At 35.5% G+C, this 24,137-nt stretch overlaps 1 long non-coding RNA gene across 2 annotated transcripts; it reads left to right on the top strand.

The window, feature by feature from the left end:
* Window positions 1–3,285: 3,285 nt before the first annotated feature.
* Window positions 3,286–5,744, top strand: LOC113314198. Of its 2 annotated transcripts, none has more exons than XR_003342323.1 (4): window positions 3,286–3,627; window positions 4,281–4,583; window positions 4,661–4,817; window positions 4,908–5,744. It is a non-coding gene; the product is annotated as an uncharacterized LOC113314198 (long non-coding RNA). The 2 variants fall into 2 exon arrangements; XR_003342324.1 differs by having other exon boundaries at window positions 4,297–4,583; window positions 4,908–5,743.
* Window positions 5,745–24,137: the final 18,393 nt, after the last annotated feature.

The following is a 24,137-nucleotide window of genomic DNA, read 5'->3' on the forward strand; positions in this document are numbered from 1 at the left end:
TTATCCTTTAAGTCCGTAAGAGTTGATCGTAAACCAATACGAAACGACAATGAAGCTTCATTGTGACATACAACTGCAACAACAAAGTCCATATCTACAAGAAAAGTATGGAACCAAAAAAGGTTTCACTCAATTTAAATGTGGAAAAAAAAGTAACGTTCATATCGATTTCAATATGAACAACAACAGAAACAAATAATCAACATGAGCAAATCGATTTCAATATGAACAACAAAGAAAAAGTGTAACATTATTGTAGCTTCTCTAATGAAATCAACTAGAAAATTCAAAAACAAATCAAATCAGTAAAAATACCTGAAAATTGAATTTACGTTCCTGAAGAATATGATTCGGCTACTCAACCTGTAACATTAACATGTCTAAGTTATTTATTTTTATTTTGTCAAATTCAAATGCTAATATAAGTTTCTCGAATTTAAGAAACAACAATGTTATTGATATGATAATTTTGAGCATGCCAATGTATAAAAAGATCACACTTAGAGATAAAAAAAAAAGAAAAATAATTTTATCAGCATAGTAGAAAATGAAACCCTTTCTGGTTCCATCAAAAAATCAATATCGATGTTTTAAACAAGGAGTTAACAATTTCGATTAGATATTCAAAAATGAACTACATATGGTAAAGCCACCAAAGAAAGTATCTAATAAACTAGATCTATCATATTACCTGAACATCTTCTTCACGGTTCGAAACCGTTTCAGGTAGTACTGAAACATCCACTTGTTTTGTTTTACGTATTTTTAGCAGCGGCCCTAAGTTTTTCAACCAAGATTTACGCCCATCACTATTTGGCTTTATAAGAGTTATCTTCACTGCTAGATTCCACATTGTCTTCATTTTGCCCAGGTACTTTAATGCTAGCACTAACATTGTCTTCAACTGGCGCATGAACTTCACTGCTACCACCAACATTGTCTTCAACTGGTGTAGGCACTTCATTTTCAGTATCACCAACCAACACTTTAGGTTCAATATAATCTTCAACAACAATATCCTCTTCCTCTATGCGCTCGACCAAGCGCATTTCTTGTTTGTCATATTGAAGCAAAAATGACCCCTTGCGGTGACCCATATTTTTATGCAGTACACAAGAAAAATTGGTTTCGGTAGATTTTTTGTTGTAACCAAAATTGGTTTCATCTAGAATTCGGAAAAGTAAATATTTTTTACCTTAGAGTAAAGTGTTTTTTTGTTACTAAGAGAAACCACAGTCATGAAGGGGACTAAATACTAAAAGCCATACTAAAAGCTAAAAAATATTGGGTATAGTGGAGGTGAAATGCAGTGGTGAAAGACTAAAATTTAATCAGGCGGACGATATAATAGCGCCCCAAGTTAAACGTAAGTATAACGAGCGTATGGCAGTGAGGCGTGGGTATTGTGAACGTACGTATGAGACGCTGGTATTGTGCACGCTTGGATAGGGGCGTAAGTATTACAAACGCATGGAGTGAGACGGGGATAAAAGATGCGTTTCATGGGACGTTGTACACGACAAACACACAGGTCCCCATTTTGGGCGGATATATTAACCACGCCTGGTGTGAGGCGAAGGTATTATATGAGTTTGGCTGGGCGGAGCTAATAACTGCGCCCCATTCAAACGTTGGTTTTATTTCCGCCTGGATACAAACGTTCATTATACTTGCGTCTAATCTCAAACGCTATTAATACATGCGCCCCAGTATATGTTGATTTGGTCTGGTTAGTGACTACATTTAGTCTCAAACCCTAATTTTCCATACCATATATAGCTTTAGTCCCTTCCACAGTGGCTGGTTTTTGGACCAAATTTGGGTATAGTCCCCGAATTTGGTCATAACTGTGGATGCTCTAAGACCCTCAAAGTTATCCAATATATGGTGGCAGACGTTGCTAAGGTTCCATCTAGCAAACCTTGGATACATGTCGAGCCTATCCTTTCTTTCTTCGATTATAGTCATCTCTGTCAACCAATACTAGAAAAAAAAACAATATTCAAATTAAGCATCAATATCAGAAACATTATAAAAAAACTTAACTTATGAATCAATAGAAACAAAACTTAACTTACCAGCGGGTAAATGACGCAACCAACTACATTTTCAACAGTGTCTCCAGATATTATTAGCGACTCAAGTAGATACTCATGAAAGATTTCCGGCCAACACACCTTATTCATATCAAATACAAAGTACAAGTACTTTGCAGCCAGAATTTGCCCACCTTAGAGCAACTGCAGTGGTGCGAGTATAACCAAAGACCAAAAAGGGAAAAAAAGATCAAATTTTGGGTTTAGTATGGTGTGTGACGCTACGGTGGAAAGACTAAATTTGGTCAGACGTACATTATACGTTCGCCTGGTGTGGGGCGTAGACTATACCAACGCCTGATTGGGTAGATCCTAAAAAAAATGAAAGAATTGGGGCGGAGGTATAAAGCCCGCCCCACTAAAATGGTTTTGAAAACAAAGAATGGGGCGGGGGTATAATGCCCGCCCCATACAAAATAATAATAAAAAAATGGGGCGTAGACTTTACGTACGCCCCATGTGGAGCGTAAACTATACCAACGCCTGATGTGGGGCGTGGAATATACGTCCGCCTGATGTGGGACGTGCACTATATGTCCGCCTGGTGGTGGGGCGTGAAGTATACCAACGCTCGACTATATCTGGGTTTAGTCTTGGTCTCAGACCAAATATACTCTGGGTTTTAGTCGTTGATCAAAATTTGATCGATAGTACGTTCCACTACGTCTGTTCAAAAGACCAAATATTTGGGTTTACTCTGTCACTGTGAACGCTCTTATTCATATCAAATACCAAACTATCAAAATGATGAAACCACTTGTAAACTATAAGCAAAAACAAAGTGGAACCAAATTTGAAAAAGTGTAAAATAATGCAACCAACACAATAACAACATGATAGAAACCCTCGATAAGTGAATCATATATGAAGATGATGGAAACCAATTTTGGCTTCATCAAAGAAACCACAGAAGAAAATTGAATCTGAAACTAAACCTAACATAAGAAAACAACAGTTTACCGGATTAAACCTAAACATAATAAATGAAACCCAGACCAAACAGAAAACATCAACCCGTAAATGAAAACCCAAAAAATAGAATGCCGATAATCTTTGTTTCACATTCAATTGAAAAAAAAAACACCAACCTAATAAATGGTTACGTGATGTCATTAAAAAAAATAACAATTAACACTATCACCAAATAGTTTATATTTATACGATCGCACAAAAATTAACAAGAAGATTAGAGACATCGAAAGGAAATTGAGGCGCAAGCATCTACAAGACATGCATTCTCTTATAAGGGAAAGCAAAGGGTTAGGGTTTACAAACAAAAAGACGTAAATTACCATATAGATTTAGATTTACTTCGATATAATTGTTACTTCGGGGCACCGAATTTTGTTATCTCCGGACACTTTCCAATGTGGACGGAGTTCTGAGCATTCACGATTTTTACCTAATCGAGTCCTCGGCGTTGGTTCTTCTGATAAGTGTTAAATGAAAACTCCTACGTATTTTTTTCTTCCCTAACTATATTCTATCGAGAAATTGGAGTCTCCATCCTCACTCGGCTTCGAATTAACAGGTATGTTCTCCCTCGCTTAACAGTATTTGAAACTCAGCAGAGGCTTAATATGGTTTACAATCAGTATTGTACAACATGATCTGGCATGTATAACAATCAGTATACCCAATTTTGGGTTTATGAAAAATTGTTATTAGAAGGAATGTCAATTTTGTTTGTGCAATTTAGGGTTCCCAAAAAATTAACCCGTTTACCCCAATGTAGTAGCTGCATGTTTGTTTGTATTGTCTTTTTTCTCTGGATGTCTCTATTGAGTGGAAACTATAGTCATTGGTTCTGTTGCTTAAGTTGTAGCTTGTATTGACAGAGTAGTTTTTCTCAAAATACAAGTTACTGGTCTCTCTCACTCAGAGCCACCAATAACTTGCATTTTGAGTTTAATATATCTTTTAAGAATCTCTTTATTTTCATTCATTTCTTTCTTTTTTGGTAAATTATCTTCAATGGCAGGTATTATTTACTATTTAGATTTTACTTGGCATTTCCATATACGTTGTTGTTTTCAATCCATATGAATTTTGGCATGTTTGCTGTATTCATATCTTAGATATGTCAGGAATTTATATCTTAACAAGTTAGGTCTTTTTGAATCTAGTCATGCTTGATTTTTTGAAAGCTCAGGTAGGTCCTTTTTAATCTAATTATGTTTGCAGTTGTTTTTAAATGCAGCCACATGCAACAACTCAAGATGTCATCTCAGATTACTCAACCCACAAAAGGTATCACTATCATCCACTCAAGACGGCTACAAAAGCTTTTGCTTCCCAGACGAATCCAAATCATGCCCACACAGTTCGAGTGTTTGTTCCCAGACAAAACAGGAAGAGTTGGATTTTATGTCTACCAAAGATGTCACTAGCGTTGATATGGACTTCGTTGCCAAAAGCTCGTCCGAGAAGGAAGCCGTATACATTATTAACAAGCTTCATCTGACCACCGATGCTGGTTTTTCTTAGGTGAAACACTTCTGTGCCCGCTTTTGATGCTTACACTATAAAGACTTGGAGTATAACCTTCAAAATGTTTCTCACAGGTAAAACATACTGCACATATACTATGGATGTAACCTTATGTTCACCTTAGGTGGGAGTCACCTATCGTTTGCACTTTTGAATTGCAAATGTAGTTGGCATACTATAGACAGTAACCAGCCTTCAACAACTCCATTGACCCGGTGGGCAGCCATTCCGGTATGTGTTCTTTACCCTTCTTTGTTTCACCAATTATGCCATATGAACATGCCGGTATGTTCTTAACCACACAACAATTTCTCGTGTTAGGTGTAAGAAACTGAATATTACCCTTTGGAGTTCAACGGCACATCAGCTGGGGAATAATCCAAATATCCAATTAGTCCAGACTCCAACCCAGATCCTAGAGGGCTTGCTTTTTGCTCCACTTTTGTGAAGAATAATCAAGGTTCTCTGTTTCAGTGTTTGGATATCCCTTTTGGCTTTTTAAGTACTCTATATCAGTTACTGTAGACAATAACCAACATGTTAGTCTGTAGACAATAACAACACTATAGACCAATAGGGGTAAGAAACTGAAGATTATCTTCACCAGCTTGAGAATGCTTCCCATTTAGTGACCAGTCCATTTTGTGTACATGGCATTGGCTAGATGCACGACGGCGAAGAAGGTTGTTGAAGACTGAGAATGAGAAGGAACTGTTCGAAATTCTACTTCAGTTAACATGTGGTTTTTTTTGTGTGTGGGAATTTAGGGTTGATAGTTACTTCTGCTGTTTTAGTTGGTATTATTTTCATAAATTGCAAACTCAGATTAATATTTAATTCTGCAAAGGAATGCAGTCTTGCAGTAACATCATGATGCAATTTATCAATAAAAACAGATTACGATATAACATCTGCAAAGGAATGCAGTCTCAAAATTGCTAATTACAACAACACAACACAATGTTTCCATTCCGTTGCTTTGATGCACAAAACAGATTACGATATAATAAAACTTGTTTTGTTGTGCACTAGGACATTTACCCTCTCATCTGTAAGCTGAACTTAGAGAATTGGCTGATTGAATACCTGTTTGAGTGTAGCATAATAAATCTATCTCGCCGCACTCAAACATGCACTCAGTCAGCCAATTCTATGCCATTCCTGTCTCTCTTCTGTATCCGATAGGATTTGTAACTTCTCTCTGCACTTGTCTTGAAGTATTTGGATGCTTTTTATAATGTCAGTATAATTACTTTCACAGGTGCAGAGAAACTACACTAATCTGTTTGACTGACTCGCATTGGCACGAAATTCAGGCTCTTTCGGTGCACCTTTTAGTCTTCTGTTTCCTGCAACAATAAATAATTAAAAAAATAATCAGATGAATGTTTAACTGTTCTCATAACAAATGTAAAAAAAATAGATTTGCAATGGTAGAAAATGAGCATGTGTGCATGTATCAAGGGAGGAATTCAAAAGGGAAGTACTAAATTCAAATATCTCATACCCCTAAATGGTAAAAGTACTCCAAAATCCCCAAAACCCTAAATCCTAATTTCACGTACCAAGCAATCAAAGCTAAACCAATCACCTAATAAAACAATCAAAATAAAAAACGAGAATGTATAACTAAAAACCAATCAAAATAAACAGCCTTACCATCAAGTCCAAACAGATTTATGATAATTTTGTTCTCTTTCTCCTAGACAAATTTTAGAGAATGTGGGATTATCTTTTCGCTTCTTTTTTTAAGAGGAAGAGTAAGACTGAGCGAGAAGAGGAGAAGGAAATTTGTTAAGAAAATTAGAGACATCGTAGAGGAATGAGGCAGAAACAGCATCAAGACGTAAATAACATGGAGTACGTAGTTACTTTTGAAGCCGCGTCGACACATTACACCCCCGTATATTGAGAAGGAAACAAACAATACAATACAAAAAAATAAAAAAAAAACATTATAGTGCCACACTTGATAATAAAAAATACGAAAATGTTTAGTGTACCCAAAAAGTACACCGTGATGTGCACCGTGATTTTGGTATGAGAGAAAAAAAAGGTGGTGGACCCTATCTTTTATCCCACCCCCTGCAAATCTCTCCCGGGGTTGTCCTAACAAGCCTTGGATTTTTCCAAGGTGCACGTCGCGGGATACACCTTCGATGTGCCTATCACGGCTGTAAAAATAAGAAGTTCTGGTTTACTGACCTCCGGCCCAGTTAGTCAATGGCACGGTTATCAAACTCGGTCCAGGCAGAAGGATTACTCCATCGGAAAAATACGCTTTAGTTCAAAAGTACAATTTAGTCCAGCCCGAGTTAATAGGTACAATTTAGTCCAAATATTTGCGTTTCAATCCAAAATGACTAATGACGATGTCAACTATTTTAAATACTACATGAATAGTTTAAAAACCATTTATCTTTCGAACCGCTCATCCAAAATTCATAAATCTTTTATATTCGGAAAGCTCTTTTCGACATATACAAAAAGAGTAACCATATGACTATATAATTTTCACTTTTAAATTTTTTTCATTCACATTAGTGTACAACTATGTACACATCGACAAAAATACAGAAAATCCAACACTCATGATAACCAGACTGCCGCTCTAGTCTGCACAGACCGACAAAAATAGAAACCACGCTAAGCTCTAGCTGCATAATGGCTGGATTTGCATAGGATGGCTTAGCATTTAATGATTTGCATACCGAAGCATGATACTGACATAGTTTTTCCTGCAACAACAGATACAGAAGCAACTGTGAATTCCAATGAAATCACACACATATAAGAGTTAGTTATTTGGAATAGTGAATATCTGCAACACCTAACAAAATGGTGTTTCATGGGCTTAGTCAATATCTTATGGAAGCTCAAATAGCATGACTTAGAAGCTGATGGAAAACTCATGTTTTTAATTGGCAATACACCGGAAAATCTAAATTTTAATTCAAATTGTACATCATAAAGTTCAAAGACAAACAGCAGCGTCACCAACCAACCTACATCCTCTCCTACTAAAAAGATCACTGAAGTTCAACAATACTTGTCACTCTGAAAGAAATTGAATTGATAAACAAACAAACTAGAATACAAGGAAATGAACTACTACTATATTCTGAAACAACAGTTTCATACGAAACTTTTCTAACCTATCATTGTAGTAGTTGATGTCTCGACAAAATTACTCAAGTTGTTCTCCACATTATACTTTAATCTTCCGTTCAACTGGTAAATCCCAGTTGATCTAATTATACCCAGTACTAAACCAAACAACAGTAAAAAGTGATTAGCCGTCATGGGATTCCGTTAGTATTTCGGTAATAAATTTATCTAATCAAGATATGAGAGGGAGCATTAGGACAACAAACTATACATATTCAATGTTATACTAGTAACATTTATAACTTAATATATAAATGTTTGGTACCTTTTTCTATATAAAGTAATGAGGATGCCTGATACTACCAGATTAGATAAATGAAGTCCCCACAACCTCTGCTTCACATCATCATATGTGACAAGTCTTGCTATCGATCGTTTTTTCCCTTTATCTTGAAAAGAGTTCTCTACTGAGGATGATAGGTTTCGATAAAATGTTTCGTCGTGCTACACCAGTTATAACATGGATGTTACTTATTAATGTTCTTACCGTTGTTTAGAGAAACTGCATTCACATCCCAGCCTCAAGAATTTTGAATTCATCAGTCAGATCATTTTAAGGAGCTGGTCTACTTGTATAAGTTAAGCAGACATGAGATAAATGTCATTGTTTCACATGTATACTAGTTTGTACACCCTAGGTATTTATCTAAGCAAAAGCATATGGAGTCATTATTCTCAATTGTATACTAGTTTGTACACAGTAGAGTATTTATGAAAGCATAAGCTTATGAAGTCATTATTTTCACATGTGTACTAGTTTGTACACACCTATAAAACATGCATGGAATCTTTCATTCATACCCACATTCAGACCTACTTTTTTGATGGAAAATACATTGGTGCACAAGTATATGACCACCTAGAAAATATGCGTGAAATCAAGCATTCATACCCATAAAAAGGCTAAGTCTTACATTAACTAGGATGGTGCAGCAGTTTGTACACCAGCTCAAACTCTCTATATAAATGATACAAGCTCCACATCATAGACTTCTTATCATAATTAATACTTGGGTGATTTAGTTTAACTAGTTAACTTAACTGGTCATGAAAAATAAGACAAATATCCTAAAACAGGTAGGGCAACCCCCGACAAAATTGGCATACCAAAATCAGCAAGGTAACAGATACATTATAGGAAAGTAAAAGACACAATATTTTGTTGGATGAGAAACTAACCTGCAAGACAAGTGTAAAACTATTTATTTGAAAATTCATTGTATTTCTCAAAAGTGGAAGGTCCCTGAATGAATTAGTCCCTATCGGCATAGTAACAATATGATTACCATCTCTGTAAAGCTTGAGAAAGTCTCTTGTTAGGCCAAGTCTCCTCTTTCTCACGAATGAGCTCATCTTGCCTATTCAAAGCAACAACCTCTTGATATGCATGCTACTTCAATTCTATCACTGTAAAATGAAATAAAAGAGTAGGTTGGTGATGGTACTCTTATAATAACAAGGTATACAACTACTAATATGTATACAACTATGTACACATTAAGAATCTATATGTGTACAATTATGTACGCATTAGGAAAGAACAGGCGTACAACTATGTAAACATTAAAAACCAATATGTGTACAACTATGTACAAATGCAATCAAAAAAAATATACCCAAATGATAGGATCATTTCAATGTTTCCCTCAAACATCAATCAACAAGCAACCTATAACATAATATCACAACAACAAATAATACCAACCAACATGAAAACCTTATTCCAAGTTTCCCTGCCCCGAGACCAGCAAGGAGATGAGTAATAGCATATTATCTTTGTACCCCAAAAGTTTCAAAGTTGTCTTGATTGGAATGAAGTAAGTCATATACATGAGCACACAAGTTGATCAATAAATAGGTCACATAAAATGAATTGACCACTCAAAATTGAGATTAAGTGCTATGAGTTACCCGTTCAATTTAATCATAACTAGCCAGTTTAGTAGCATTTATAATGGCATTTTGACTACTTCTGGCCCAACGCCAGTCCAAAGAGCTTAAATTCTTTCCTAAATATTGGGATCAAATTTAGTAAAAGTGAATACACATATAAAAATATATAAGAGATAAAGGAGTCACAGACTTCACATGTTTACTAGTTTGTACATTCTAGTCTCCAAGCATTATGTCTTTTGATGGAAAAAGGTTAATATGATTGTTAAGTCATCAATCATGAAGGAAAAAGAAAAATATCAGTTGGCTCCAAATTTGAAAAGAAAAAGAAGAAATATGAGGAAGCAAAGATTTGTTCCTTCAAATTCTCAGAAGTTTTCTGGTGTTCTTGAAGAGTTAAAGGAAACAAGGAAGGAGATTCATCAAATAAAGTCTCTTGTTTTGAGAACTCTTGAAATTCAGAAGGCCCTGGTTCAACATCATCAGCCTAGAAGGTTTGCTAGGATTGACTCATTTCTCCATGAACCTTATGTTCATATGGCTGTTGACGACAAGGAGTTCGGGGAAGATAAAGAATTTTTCAGAGGTCTCAATGTCTAGTAAATCTTCTTATGAGAATTTTTATTCTTATTTTGTTTAGAAGAATAACTAGAGTTTGGAATAGCCATTATTGTGAGTACACATAGCTATTTCCAATATTTTCATCTTCATGTTTTTATATTTATTTATTTAAGTTCTAAGTATTTTGGAAGATGATTTTTGCAATCTTAATCTTTATGATTTTAAATATTGCAAATTGTTTTGGGATATATTGTTGCGTCTGTGAATTAATATTGTCCCAAACTTGTTCAAAAGTTATCTCTATTATATGTTGATATGAAAGTATTTGATAAAAGATAGAATGAGATTTTGACAAACAAAAGTTAAAGCCTTTATTGAAAAAGCGGGGTCTAACAACCACACCCAATATTTCGCTTAGCAATCTGTATGGACAAACTCTAATATACTTTTTAGAAAATCAACTAGACAGTCATACTCAATCTAGATAAAAGTATATCAAAGAGTTTATATCTCAATCACTCGATTTGATCTTTACTCAAACAAATAGAAATCGTCGAGTCTTTATCAAAGAGAGATAACTTGGATGGTACTAAAGACCAATATCCAAGTGTCAATCAATTTAAATCAACAACCAAAGAAGGTCGGATATTCTAATTGATTGAACAACGCACAACCTGTATTATTTCAATTATATAAACAAATATAATGCGAAATAGAAATACCACAGACACAAGAATTTTGTTAACGAGGAAACCGAAAATGCAGAAAAACCACTGGACCTAGTCCAGATTGAACACACACTTTATTAAACCGCTACAGACACTAGTCTACTGTAAACTAACTTCGATCTGGACTGTAGTTGAACCCCAATCAATCTCACACTGATCCAAGGTAAAATTATGCTCATACGCCTCTGATCCCAGCAGAATACTGCGCACTTGATTCCCTTAGCTGATCTCACCCATAACTAAGAGTTGCTACGAACCAAAGTCGAATACTTTAATAAACAAATCGGTATCACACAGAAAAGTCTACGATAACAGATAAATCTGTTTCCCACGAATATACATACGAGTTTGATAAATCAAGGTGAACATGAACCAATCAATAACCCGGACTTATATTCCCAAAAGAACAACCTAGTATTATTGATCACCTCACAATAATCTTAATCGACGCAGCGAAAAAAGATATTGTTGAATCACAAACGATGAGAAGAAGTGTTTGTGATTTATTTTCTATCTTGCCTATCGGAGATATAATTCTCAAGCCAATTATTACAATTGTACTCGTACGATAGAAACAACAAGATTAGATCACAAAACTACGATAAAAGTAGTATCGGTATGGCTTCACAATCCCAATGAAGTCTTTAAGTCGTTAACCTGGTTTTAGAAGAAGAAAACCAAAGGTTGAAGGAGAATCGACTCTAGCTTATGCAATTAGTATCACACGTAAGGTGTGGAGATTAGGTTTCCCAGTTGCTAGAGTTCTCCCTTATATACACTTTCAAATCAGGATTTGCAATCAATGTTAGCTTAGTAACAAAGCATTCAATTTAGATGAAAACCTGATTATATTCAAGATAATATTTCTCAACCGTTAGATCGAAAAGTTAGCTTGTCACAGACAAATGAAATGTCCAATTTTGGGTTTATGAACCGTACCCAAACATTAACATTTGATTGTTCAATAGTCAACCAAATGGTTAGCCATATGATTACTATCATATCAACCTTATTCTTCTTCACCATAAATAGTTCAAATGACTCAAATGAACTAGTTATAGAGTTGTTCAATTGTAAGGAAATCTTATGTAACTACATAAGACACAATTGAAGCAAAATCCGTTTGATTGACTCGAATTGTTTCATGAACTTTATAGCCACGATTTTCAAAAGCATTCCTTAGTTTATTTAAAACATTAGTTCAAGAACAATCGACTTTAGATATAACCTGCTCAAGTTCTCGGACTGGGTTCGTGGACTTAAGCTCATGGAAGGAGTACGCAAACTCCAGCAGAAAATCTCGGGCCGAGAAGTTCCGCAAGTTCGCGGACTTGGCTCACGCAACTTCCAAATTCTCTTGATCAACAAAGTTAGCAAAATTTTGTTCAAGGAATAGGACTTATGCATATATGTGTTTCCATAACAATTCTTATAATTACCAATGGTTATGTAATCTAAACTCTCATTTCAATCATTGAAACATTCTCAGAGAACGTTATATAGCCCTTATTCACATACCATTTTTCGTCAAAGCAATTTTCAAAGTGATTGAAACATAACGTCACTTTCATCACTTGGTAAAGATGAATTCGGCTAAAGTTAAAGCTTACCAACACACATTTAGAGAAATATATAGGCGAGGTAAACTCGGCTCGAAATAGCAAATGTGTATAATGAAAGTCTACATATCAAAAGGACTTTTGACTCAATAGTAGGAGAAACAGTAAATAGAATTTTGAGTGACATATAAGTTCAAGTTTCCACATACCTTTTAGTCAATGAAGATCCATCAGTTCCTTGAGTAGTCCTTCGTCGTATGATGATTTCCATGTAGTCTTGAGCTCAACTACACTTTCTATCCTAATCCGAGACTTTATCTCTAATAGGCTAGTAATCAAGGCTTATAGGTTTGATCACTAATATTGACAAACATGCTTGAGATAGCAACGCATGCGAGCTCGACCGTGCAATGCTCTAACAATCTCCCCCTTTGTCCATTTTAGTGGGAAAACTATTAATACATATGGAATAGAAAAAATAAATAAATTAACTTTTGTAGCTCTTATTCCACATGCCTAATCTTCAACATTACTCGAAATCTTCGTCACTTCCAAGTAATCCAATGATCCCAAAGATTGTAAGTTTAGCATCACCATTATTGAAAATCCGTAGCTATAACAACAAGAAAACAAGAGTTCTCAATCATTGTTATACAGTGTCATAGTATCATTATACATCGTCAAATTTCAGTTGTATCACAACTTTGAAAACAATACTATGGTGATATGTATCGCCCCCCTTAGTCAATACTCCATCTCACATGGAAACCACTCCCCCTTACGTAATGATCCTAAATCCATATGTATTTGTAGTGTGAACTACATATTAATTCTCTCCCGTTTGTCAATAAAATTGGCAAAGATACAAGAACGGGATCCTAATGAAATTTTCGAAAGAGACATCTCATGACCAAAAGAAAGAACACATGTCATCTTATTTATATTCAATCATAAAGCCGAAGATAAATGCATTCGTCAAGGAGTTTAAAGATACAAGATAACCCCTAAAATATTCCACATCCGCACTCCCCACAAAGATTTGGCAATTAAGCGCAAGTTCAAAAATAACTCTCCCCCATAATATGTCATTCCCAAGGGAACAACAAGAGCGACCTTAATTTTGAAAGAAAATAATGATTTCCTTAGACATAATAAATTACATACAAGTATGAGTTTGAATCCAAAAATATTCAATTAAGTTAACCATAAACGAACTCATAATTAACTTAACCGAATATGATCAACACAAGTAAACTTATGGAGACTTAAAATCTCTCAATTATGTTAATCACAAGAAGACCCATAATTAATCTAATCGAAATACACAATCAAACTAATCAATTAATTGGCCATAATCACATAAGAGAGTCTATGGAGCAAGGACTAGGTTAATCATGAAAATAATCAACCCAGTCATGAACGCTCAAACATAAGAAGACTTATGGAGTCATAACTGAATAACCAAAAGATGATTAATTTAGTCCAAAATGCTGAACGTAAAATACCTTACGGAACAACCACAAAGCTAATCATAAAAATAATCAACTTGTTTGTTTCGTGCTCATCATAAGACACATTATGGAGCCACACAATAATACATAAATATAAGAGAATATCAATTACTGTGGAATACACAAGGATTCATTCTATTTTCCATCACTGTGTGATAACGACATTTAATATACATAATCCTTGAAAACAAAAGATTTTAACCTATCTTCCATCAGTAATTGACAATATAGGCTTAACTTTTGCATTTTCCAAAAGTCCATTCATTTTTTCATCAATACATGCATATCAACTCATGAACGACTTTACTTTTGACAAGATATGGGACAATCAAGTTCACAGACGCAAACATACATATCCCATAACAATATTGCAATATATAAAACCATAAAGATTAATACTGCAAAAATCATCTTCCAAACATATTTAGAGTTTAAACCAATAAATATAAAAACATGAAGATGAAAACATCGGACATAGCTATGTGTAATCGCAATAATGGCTATTCCAACCTCTAGTTATTCTTCTAAACAAAACAAGAAAAAATAGAAGATTTACTAGATAAACTAAATCAAAAAAAGACTAAACCAAACATAAACTGGAATCATATAGACAGTTCGGGACCTTCTTGAGTCTTAAGGTCATGGAGCTTGCGAACAACAGCATCCTCTGCATCTTTAGACAGGATATCCTTGTTGGGAAATTCTTTAACACGGTTCTTCATGAGAACAAGGTCAGAATTAACCTTTTTCAACTCAATTCTTACCACATCAAGACACTTCATTATACCAACAAGTTGTTGTTTTGCATCCTCAAAGTTCTTGACGAAATCAAGAACTATATCAGACGAAATCTTTTCAATCTCCTCAATATCCGAATAGGAATCAGAAGATTGAGGAAAGGATCGTTCGACTTGAACAACAGATCCCTTCTCTTTATCGAATTCGAAATATACCCCATTATCAACGAAGTCTTCGGGTAAATCCTATGAGCAAGAAGAAGACGCTATTGGTAATATGAAACCTAGAGTGAGAAACTCAACTCAATAGGGTAGGTATATAAATATGATTCGAGAGACCTAGGGTTTTACAGGACCGGTTCGTGAGAGAACCCCAAAAATGTATGTGTACCCGTAAGAGGATGATTCACAAGGCCCAAAAATAATGCTTTTAGTTTTTCAAAAAACAATTTTGAAGGCAAAGAAAAAAAAATCTAATAAGAGGAAGGATTAAAAAATACTCATGTATGAGTGTATGACTAAATATCTATCTAAGAACGATAAGAAATTAGCTAGATAATCAGAGCCACTTTGCAGAGAGTATACCTATTCAATTCTCACACAACTAGGATTTTTGGTAGGTGAATTATCAAACTTGTGTGATTAAAGATTTTCTGTGGTTGTAGTAATGAGGTTCAAACTCTCGGACTTGTGAAGGATAATGTTTTAGACTTAATAATAAAGAAATATATATACAAAAATATTAACAATGGTGAAGAGACACTGGGACGCAGGATTTCACTACTTTTCATATTCTTGTGGTTCAGTCATTAACTCTAGACAATATAGCTCAAATAGAAGAAGTAGTGACTCTAATTCTTTGCCAAAACTAGATTTCATAAAACATTATCTGTAAGTTGTAAGCATGACGCATCAAAAGTTATTTAAACTAAGCATGCGACATCAGACAAAATAACAAATAATTAATAGAAATCATTCAACAATTAAATCTAAGCAAAAAGTCATATAAAGAATTAAATCATTTACCACAATCATGAAAAGTTGCTTCCTCCGTTGTCCCAGTGATGGGTTCTAGCTCCACATATTGGAAACACGCTCAAAGGAATTTCTCATTGCTCAAAAAGGTGTACAAATGATGAAAAGGAGAAAATAATGAAAATCGGGTGTTTGCAACGTTTATAATTATTGCAAACACCGTTACAAAGAACGATAATTAGTAAGCGCGGTAGTATATGAAAACTACGATCCACAGATGGATGTCGTTCTTTCTGTAGCATAAACGACTGGCTCTGATAGTGTGTTGTTCTTCGTGTTCTTTAGTTTCTGCAGCAGCAGAAACTTCTCCTGCAGCTTTTTTCTTCGACTCTGCAGCTCACCAATCTTCTCTAACTTCACCCCAAACTCTCCACGCCACCCCCTGTGATCCATAACACCTATTTATATCGAAGCAGTACCCAAATCCCTTGAGTTTAAAGCGAATAATCCTCTCTGTATTCGGCAGTGAAAGAAGATATTCTCGAATATTTTCTTTTCCATTTTTGTTCCCTTGCACGCGTCTGCTTGTGTTGGTTTCTGGTGTAGTATCCTTTTATACATTCTGCACAATCTATAATGAAGATCGACTCCCTTAAACGCGTGCAGTACACGCCTGAATTCGATCAATCCCGTGAAATATTTTCCCATGCACGAACTGCCCTGATTTTCTTCAAACTCTGAATCTAGCCCAACTGGATCTAAACGAAGCTCCACAACATCCTTATTTATTCCATAAGAAGATACCCAATGAGTTTCAGCCATTGAATCGGCCTGAAAATCCTTCAAAAATCGATTGTCAAATCTGCCAGTGAAGAAGCTTGTTTTCCCGCCAATTTTGAAATTTGAAATGAAGAAGATGGTGTCCCCCTATCCAAACTGGGGGTGCGAATAGCAATTGGGGTGGAAATAGTAATTTTGGGGTGGAAATAGTAAATTTTCAGGATTCCTCCGGCACATTTCTGGGACGCTTCCGGTGCATTTCTGGGGTGCATTTAGTAATTTTCTCCGGGGTGTAAAACACTGCTTTTTGAGCGCATTTCGCCGCAAGGGCTTATTTCTCTAAAATTTCCTATAAGAACACAAAATAACACAATAAGTACTTAATCGAGTCTAACAGTACAGAAAATTGAGAACAAAATAGACACATAAATGCGTCTATCAAATACCCCCAAACTTATTATTTGCTAGTCCTCGAGCAAATTTATTCTAGAAAGGAAAATCATTTGAACCCCTAGGTGGCCCTAGTGGCGGAGTGTTGTCTCCGGAGGGTTTACCAGAGGTGTACCCACAAAACCTTTACTCTAGACCCTATCTATCCACACAGAACCTTGGAAGGCACTAAAGAACCTCCTTGGTTGGCATACAATCCTTGACTATAAGTGGAAGAACCCTGATGCGAAATTCCAATTGTTGTACACGAGTTTGCACTCAAGCATACTAAAATTCATATAAGTGACAGAGCTCTACTAAGATAGTTTCACTATGGACATCATATTCGGAGTCAAACTAATCACATGAAAAGATTAAGAGATGGATATAGAAAAACATAGATGGTTTTGATGTTGACTAAGTGAACAAGGTTTCTCATATCTGTCTGAAGGCCTCTGCCAAGATGAACCTATCCTAAATGACTGAGATACTAGTCTGACTAATACCAACTCACTAGCATATACAAGGGAACCAGTGGTCGATAATCCTAACTCTAGGTCAACACAGCTGGCATATACAAGGGTACCAGTGGTCGACTTTATTAAATTTTATTCCGTTTGGTATAATGGTCTGGTCTCAGTTTTTCCTTTTCTTTTCCTTTTCATAACTTTTTTTTTCATCTCTTTTTTTTTTTTTTTTTATATCTCAATCAATCTACTTCACCCTAGCAGTGGTAACAACTTGAATCGTGAGCCCCACCTAATCACTTAGAGAAACATATTTTAAAAAGAAAAAAAAATAAAAAAAATGAAAAGGACTCAACGAGATATGGCGAAACTATCATGTTATTTCTGACACCTGAGATCTGTGCTTGTATGAATAGACTCTTATAGATGTTTCCATCTAATCAGATTGGTTCCTCAACTCCTATAACCAAGATGTTCCCATCCACTTAGATTGGTTAGTGAAAACCTTAATAGGCATAAATTTATAGGCTCTGGAGTTTAATAATTGCAACTAAAAAGTTTCTCCCATACCCCAAAACTTAAATCTAACATTGTCCTCAATGTTCTAAAGATGAAATTAAAAGCATTAACAAGGAGAAACTGTTACCATTTGAAGCAAAAAGAGTTAAAGAAGGATATTACCGTGTTGCGTGGGAATGGGTTACCTCCCAAGAAGTGCTAAGTTTATAGTCTTCATCCAGACTTAGGAAAGGATCAGTCAACTCGAATCGTACAACAGTAGCCGGAATGGGTCTTTAAAACCAAAAAGAGCTGACAAAAGAAAACTGCAGTGAACCAACGAAATGAACAAGACTAGCATGCCCTTACCTAGTTTCCTGATAACTATCGCTAATTGCGGTTCAGGTTCAGGTTCTATGAAAGGGTCTAAATAGAATATTTTCATTGGCTGTGTTTCTTCATAAATGGGATCCGAATCACTAGGTCTTAGAGTCTGTAGAACCTCAAATAAGAACTTAGAATCACGAAGTAATAACCTAAATAATTGAGGATCCTCTAAGTCAATCAGATATGACTTACATAGTTGACCACAATGAGAGTAGTGGTCATTTTTAAGAAAATGTGTCGATTCTAATTTCCTAAGGCATTTAGGTTTAGTCTCACAACTTAATATTCGACATATTTGGAATATAAACGTTCCCACAGTTGGAAGAAAACTATTTGGTGGGAAAACAAAGTCAATCTGGGTATCATAGCCTGGGAAAAACACATCAACTATAGGACGGGTTTCTAACGACCGAACTTCTTCCAGGACATCATTAGGTTCAGGAAACCTAGTATGAAGATAATATTGTAAGATAGTTGAGGCATGGATATCAAGTCCTATGTGAGGGGACTTTCTGAGAGTTAAAGGTACGGCACTAGAAAAGTGATAATCACCCCCAAACTTAGAGTTTTCAGTGTTTCTAGATATACTAGTCACAATCTCCCTAATTTCTAGATCATCAGATTCTTGGAAATGGTCTATTGATTCTTCTAAGTTTTTAACAGGTAGTGCATCTTTACTCATCTCTACGGGTCTATCTTCTTCGTCTAGATTTATTGTTTCTAAGTCGCTAGACTCTAAAACAGCATTTTCAGAATAAACCCATTCCTCTAAACCACCATCATATAAACGATTATAAGAGAAAGTTTCTAGTAAAGGCTCATTAGCTAAGGTGTTAATCATAGTTACTTCCTCCGATCCACTAATAAGTTCATCAAATAATGGATTGTCCAATACTCTGTAGGCTAAAGGATCATGAACTACATCGTCTAAAACGGTGGTATGCCTAATCAAATCCTCTTCCTTTTGAATAGGTGAATAATCATAAAAATTATTTGGATTTGAACTAGAAATAATATAATCACTATAACGCTCGATTGGATTACTAGATTCCTGATCACTATGCCTACATATTTCAGATTCTTCACTACTACTATCCTCATCATCATAATAGTACGAAGATGATTGAACCTTATCTAAACAAGTAGTGTCATCAATTCTAACCTCGTCATCCTGATTATGGAAATAACTATTTTCATTCTCAAGGGTATTATTGGATACACTGTATTGGCAATTCAAGTTATTTAGAGCAATACTTTCGTTCGTCTCTAACTCAAGTCTACGTGTCGACTCAGCTATCCTCTCAAGGGTGTCTTCCAAATAAAGTTCCCCTAGTTTTGGATCTAAGCTTTGAGTTAATATATTTAGGATATCTTCTAAAGATTCAGTCGTTGTTGCAGTCCTTTCATCCATAACTACGTTGTTCACCTCATCTAATTTATACGTCGATTCAGCTAACTTACGTGATGACTCTGCTAAATTCTTGAGAGTCTCTTCTAGAGAAGGAATATGAACTGAAGGATTATAAAAAGGACTACTTTTCAATAGTTTGATTGTATCCTATAGAGACGAAGGACTAGTGCTATAATCTTCTTGCTCATATGACTGAAGCACGTGTGGATAGTAATTGGGCTCACCATGGTATGACCCATAACCTTCAAAAGTTTGGCGTTCCCAACCACTATTCATATTATGGTCATAAAACTGATGATGTCCACATTCAAATTCAGGTCGATACTCATTGTATTGGCTTCTATCATACCAGTTCGACATTCTTAATTGCAAGGGAATTCTACACAATCACAAACAAGGCTGACTCGACCAAATCAAACCTATAGAATCTAGCAAACAAAAAGCATGATAACTCCACTTAGATTGTTTCTAGACCAGCTTCTATCTTTCGAAAGGAAATTCGTTGCAATTTGAGCAAACCCCTCTGGAATCAATCCGAGTCAAAGTAAGTTGAATAGAGACGAGGGAAGCTTAGTAGAGATTTGATACCCAAGGCCTCACCGCATTATAAGGCGGCGCAGTCACGCATTCAACTCACAGAAAACATCATGAACTTTGAAGTGTGCTTAAAGAGCAACCAATATTTTTCGAACGAGTTTCCTATTAAGCTCGTTACCCTATCGGTCTCGTTCTATTCCAAATTTTAAAGCTTAGGTTCGCGTTCGGTTTCGTTTTCCTAAGGCGGGCAAGAAGAGAACGGTGATGAAATCCGAACCTTTATCTTGTATTGGCCAGGCCTTGCCCTTTACTAGGAATTTAAAACAGCCGTATTCAAGTCCGCAGCATATATTCACCTTAAGGCAAACAGTAAACCCGCTTGCAGGAGATTCACGGGTGTTTTAGAAGTTTACCTCCCGTACCAGAAGGGCGAAGAACCACTGTAGTCAACTCGGGCCACAGTCTCCGGTGTCAGTGTGCGAACCCGAGGGGCCGAGACGATATAGTAATCGTCGTCCTTCCCTGCAAACAGTTTGTATTTAATTTTTTTTTTAATTTATAACCCTTCCGTATGGTTTTAAAAAAAATGTCCAACGTTCAATGTCCGGAAAAAAATGTCCAAAAATAAAAAATTACAAAAATAAAAACCTTAATTACAGTTTCTAAAAAAAATTAATAATAAAAAAAAAATCTAAAAAATAATTAAAAAAAAGTCTTTCGTCTTCTTTCCGTTCTTTTTGCTTTAAGCTTTGCTCCTAGTCTTTATGAAATCGCCAAAACTCTTTGACAACTTCTTCTTCTTTTTTTTTTCGATCCAAGCCTCAAAACCTGTGTCACATAGACAAATACCCAAAGAACGTAAAAAAGAACAAAGAAAAATAAATCTAAAAAAAATTCTACCTAAACACAATTCCGCGTCGGCGGTGCCAAAATGATTAAACATTTTCTGTGGTTGTAATAACGAGGTTCAAACTCTCGGACTTGTGAAGGATAATTTTTTAGACTTAATAATATATATACAAAAATATTAAAAATGGTGAAGAGACACTGGGACGCAGAATTTCACTACTTTTCATATTCTTGTGGTTCAGTCATTAACTCTAGACAATATAGCTCAAATAAAAGAAGTGGTGACTCTAATTCTTTGCCAAAACTAGATTTCATAAAACATTATCTGTAAGTTGTAAGCATGACGCATCAAAAGTTATTTAAACTAAGCATGCGACATCAGACAAAATAACAAATAATTAATAGAAATCATTCAACAATTAAATCTAAGCAAAAAGTCATATAAAGAATTAAATCATTTACCACAATCATGAAAAGTTACTTCCTCTGTTGTCCCAGTGATGGGTTCTATCTCCGCATATTGGAAACACGCTCAAAGGAATTTCTCATTGCTCAAAAAGGTGTACAAATGATGAAAAGGAGAAAATAATGAAAATCGGGTGTTTGCAACGTTTATAATTGTTGCAACACCGTTACAAAGAACGATAATTTGTAAGCGCAGTAGTATATGAAATACTACGACTCACAGATGGTTGTTGTTGCTGTAGCATAAACGACTGGCTCTGATAGTGTTTTGTTCTTCGTGTTCTTTAGTTTCTGCAGCAGCAGAAACTTCTCCTGCAGCTTTTTTTCTTCGACTCTGCAGCTCACCAATCTTCTCTAACTTCACCCCAAACTCTCCACGCCACCCTCTGTGATCCATAACACCTATTTATATCGAAGCAGTACCCAAATCCCTTGAGTTTAAAGAGAATAATCCTCTCTGTATTCGTCAGGGAAAGAAGATATTCTCGAATATTTTCTTTTCCATTTTTGTTCCCTTGCACGCGTCTGCTTGTGTTGGTTTCTGGTGTAGTATCCTTTTATACATTCTACACAATATATAATGAAGATCGACTCCCTTAAACGCGTGCAGTACACGCCTGAATTCGATCAACCCCGTGAAATATTTTCACATGCACGAACTGCCCTGATTTCTTCAAACTCTGAATCTAGCCCAAATGGATCGAAACGAAGCTCCACAACATCCTTGTTTATTCCATAAGAAGATACCCAATGAGTTTCAGCCATTGAATCGGCCTGAAAATCCTTAAAAAATCGATTGTCAAATCTGTCAGTGAAGAAGCTTGTTTTCCCGCCAATTTTGAAATTTGAAATGAAGAAGATGGTGTCCCCCTATCCAAACTGGGGGTGTGAATAGCAATTGGGGTGGAAATATTATTTTTTCAGGATTCCTCCGGCACATTTCTGGGGTGCCTTTAGTAATTTTCTCTGGGGGTGTAAAACACTGCTTTTTGAGCCCATTTCGCCGCAAGGGCTTATTTCTCTAAAATTTCCTACAAGAACACAAAATAACACAATAAGTACTTAATCGAGTCTAACAATACAGAAAATTGAGAACAAAATAGAAACACAAATGCATCTATCATTGTGCTTAATTTACACAAGTATGAGCGTTTAGCTCATTAAATAACTTACGTCTTTGTTTTTCCTTCTTTCTTTGATTGGTATTCAACCCAGAGAAGTAAGACTCAGTTAGTTCAGCAGACTTGTCAGGAGATGTTCTCTGGGAACTAAATCCAAGACCTCTTGCAACAGGTTCAAAAGGATCAGGATAGACGTGAATCAATTTTATAGAACACTGGAATGCATTTGAACCCTGTGATGATTTTTAGAATAGATATCATTTTTATAAGGTTTTTGGTTTTCTGTAGGCATACGATTCACGGCAGTAGTCAACGAACTATTTGTTTCATTGACAGTGAGGAGAATCAAATTATGAAGTTTAGAAATTTGTTTCCTTCTGACAAAGCAATAGATATCATAGTGATTTCTTTTTCCACATAAAGTACAAGTTCGTGGAGAAGAAGTAATTGGCACATGTTTTAACTTCATAGCCATATGAGAAGATTGTAAGTTATGTAAACTGTTCTTGACACAACCTTCTCCCGGAGAACCTTTCGTTCTGTACTACAACCCATGGGAATTGGTTTGTACAGAAGTATTTCTCCTTAAGACAGAGTTTTCCTTTTCCAAGGATCTACACTGTTCATGGGATAGACTCAGAGATGTATCTAGTTTATCTTTCTCAACACGAAGACTGTTAAGATGTGATGAATGAGTCTCGATCAACCGTTTCTCTCTACTTGATTCTTCCTTAACAACATCTTCAATAATACTAATCTTTTCACGCTGTTGAGTAGTTTCTTGAAGAAGTTTTTCAATATTCTTAGAGAGGGACTCAATGATGATGTAGATTTCATGTTCTCGATCAAGAGACTTTTCAAATTCATCAATAAGATGATCATGATCCTGGAAATCAATAATCTCAGCGGTGTTTTTTGAAATTCTGGTGAGCTCTTTTTCAGCTTTTTCCATAGTGCCCAATGTCTCATCGGAGATAGAGATGTCAACACCAGATGGGACAACCTTCCTACCTCGGGATTCGGAAAAATCTGCTAAAAGATTTATAAGACATCTTGGTATGCGTATAAGAGATTCTGTCCACAAACTCAGAATGTCACAAACACATACTTGTAAGGTCTTAAACGTGTTTTCCTGCTCTGATATCAATTGAAAGGGCGGGGGTGTAACAACCACACCCAATATTTCTCTTAGCATTTTGTATGGAAAAACTCCAATATACTTTCTTGAAAATCAACTAGACAGTCAGACTCAATCTAGATAAAATTAAATAAAAGATTTTATATCTGAATCTCTCGATTTGATCTTTACTCAAGCAAATAGAAATTTGCAAGTCTTTATCAAAGAGAGATAACTTGGATGGTACGAAAGACCAATATCCAAGTGTCAATCAATTTAAATCAACAACCGAAGAAGGTCGGATATTCTAATTAATTAAACAACGCACAACTTGTATTATTTCAATTATATAAACAAA

The sequence above is a fragment of the Papaver somniferum genome, chromosome 9 (genome assembly GCF_003573695.1).
Source record: "Papaver somniferum cultivar HN1 chromosome 9, ASM357369v1, whole genome shotgun sequence".
Classification (NCBI taxonomy): domain Eukaryota; kingdom Viridiplantae; phylum Streptophyta; class Magnoliopsida; order Ranunculales; family Papaveraceae; genus Papaver; species Papaver somniferum.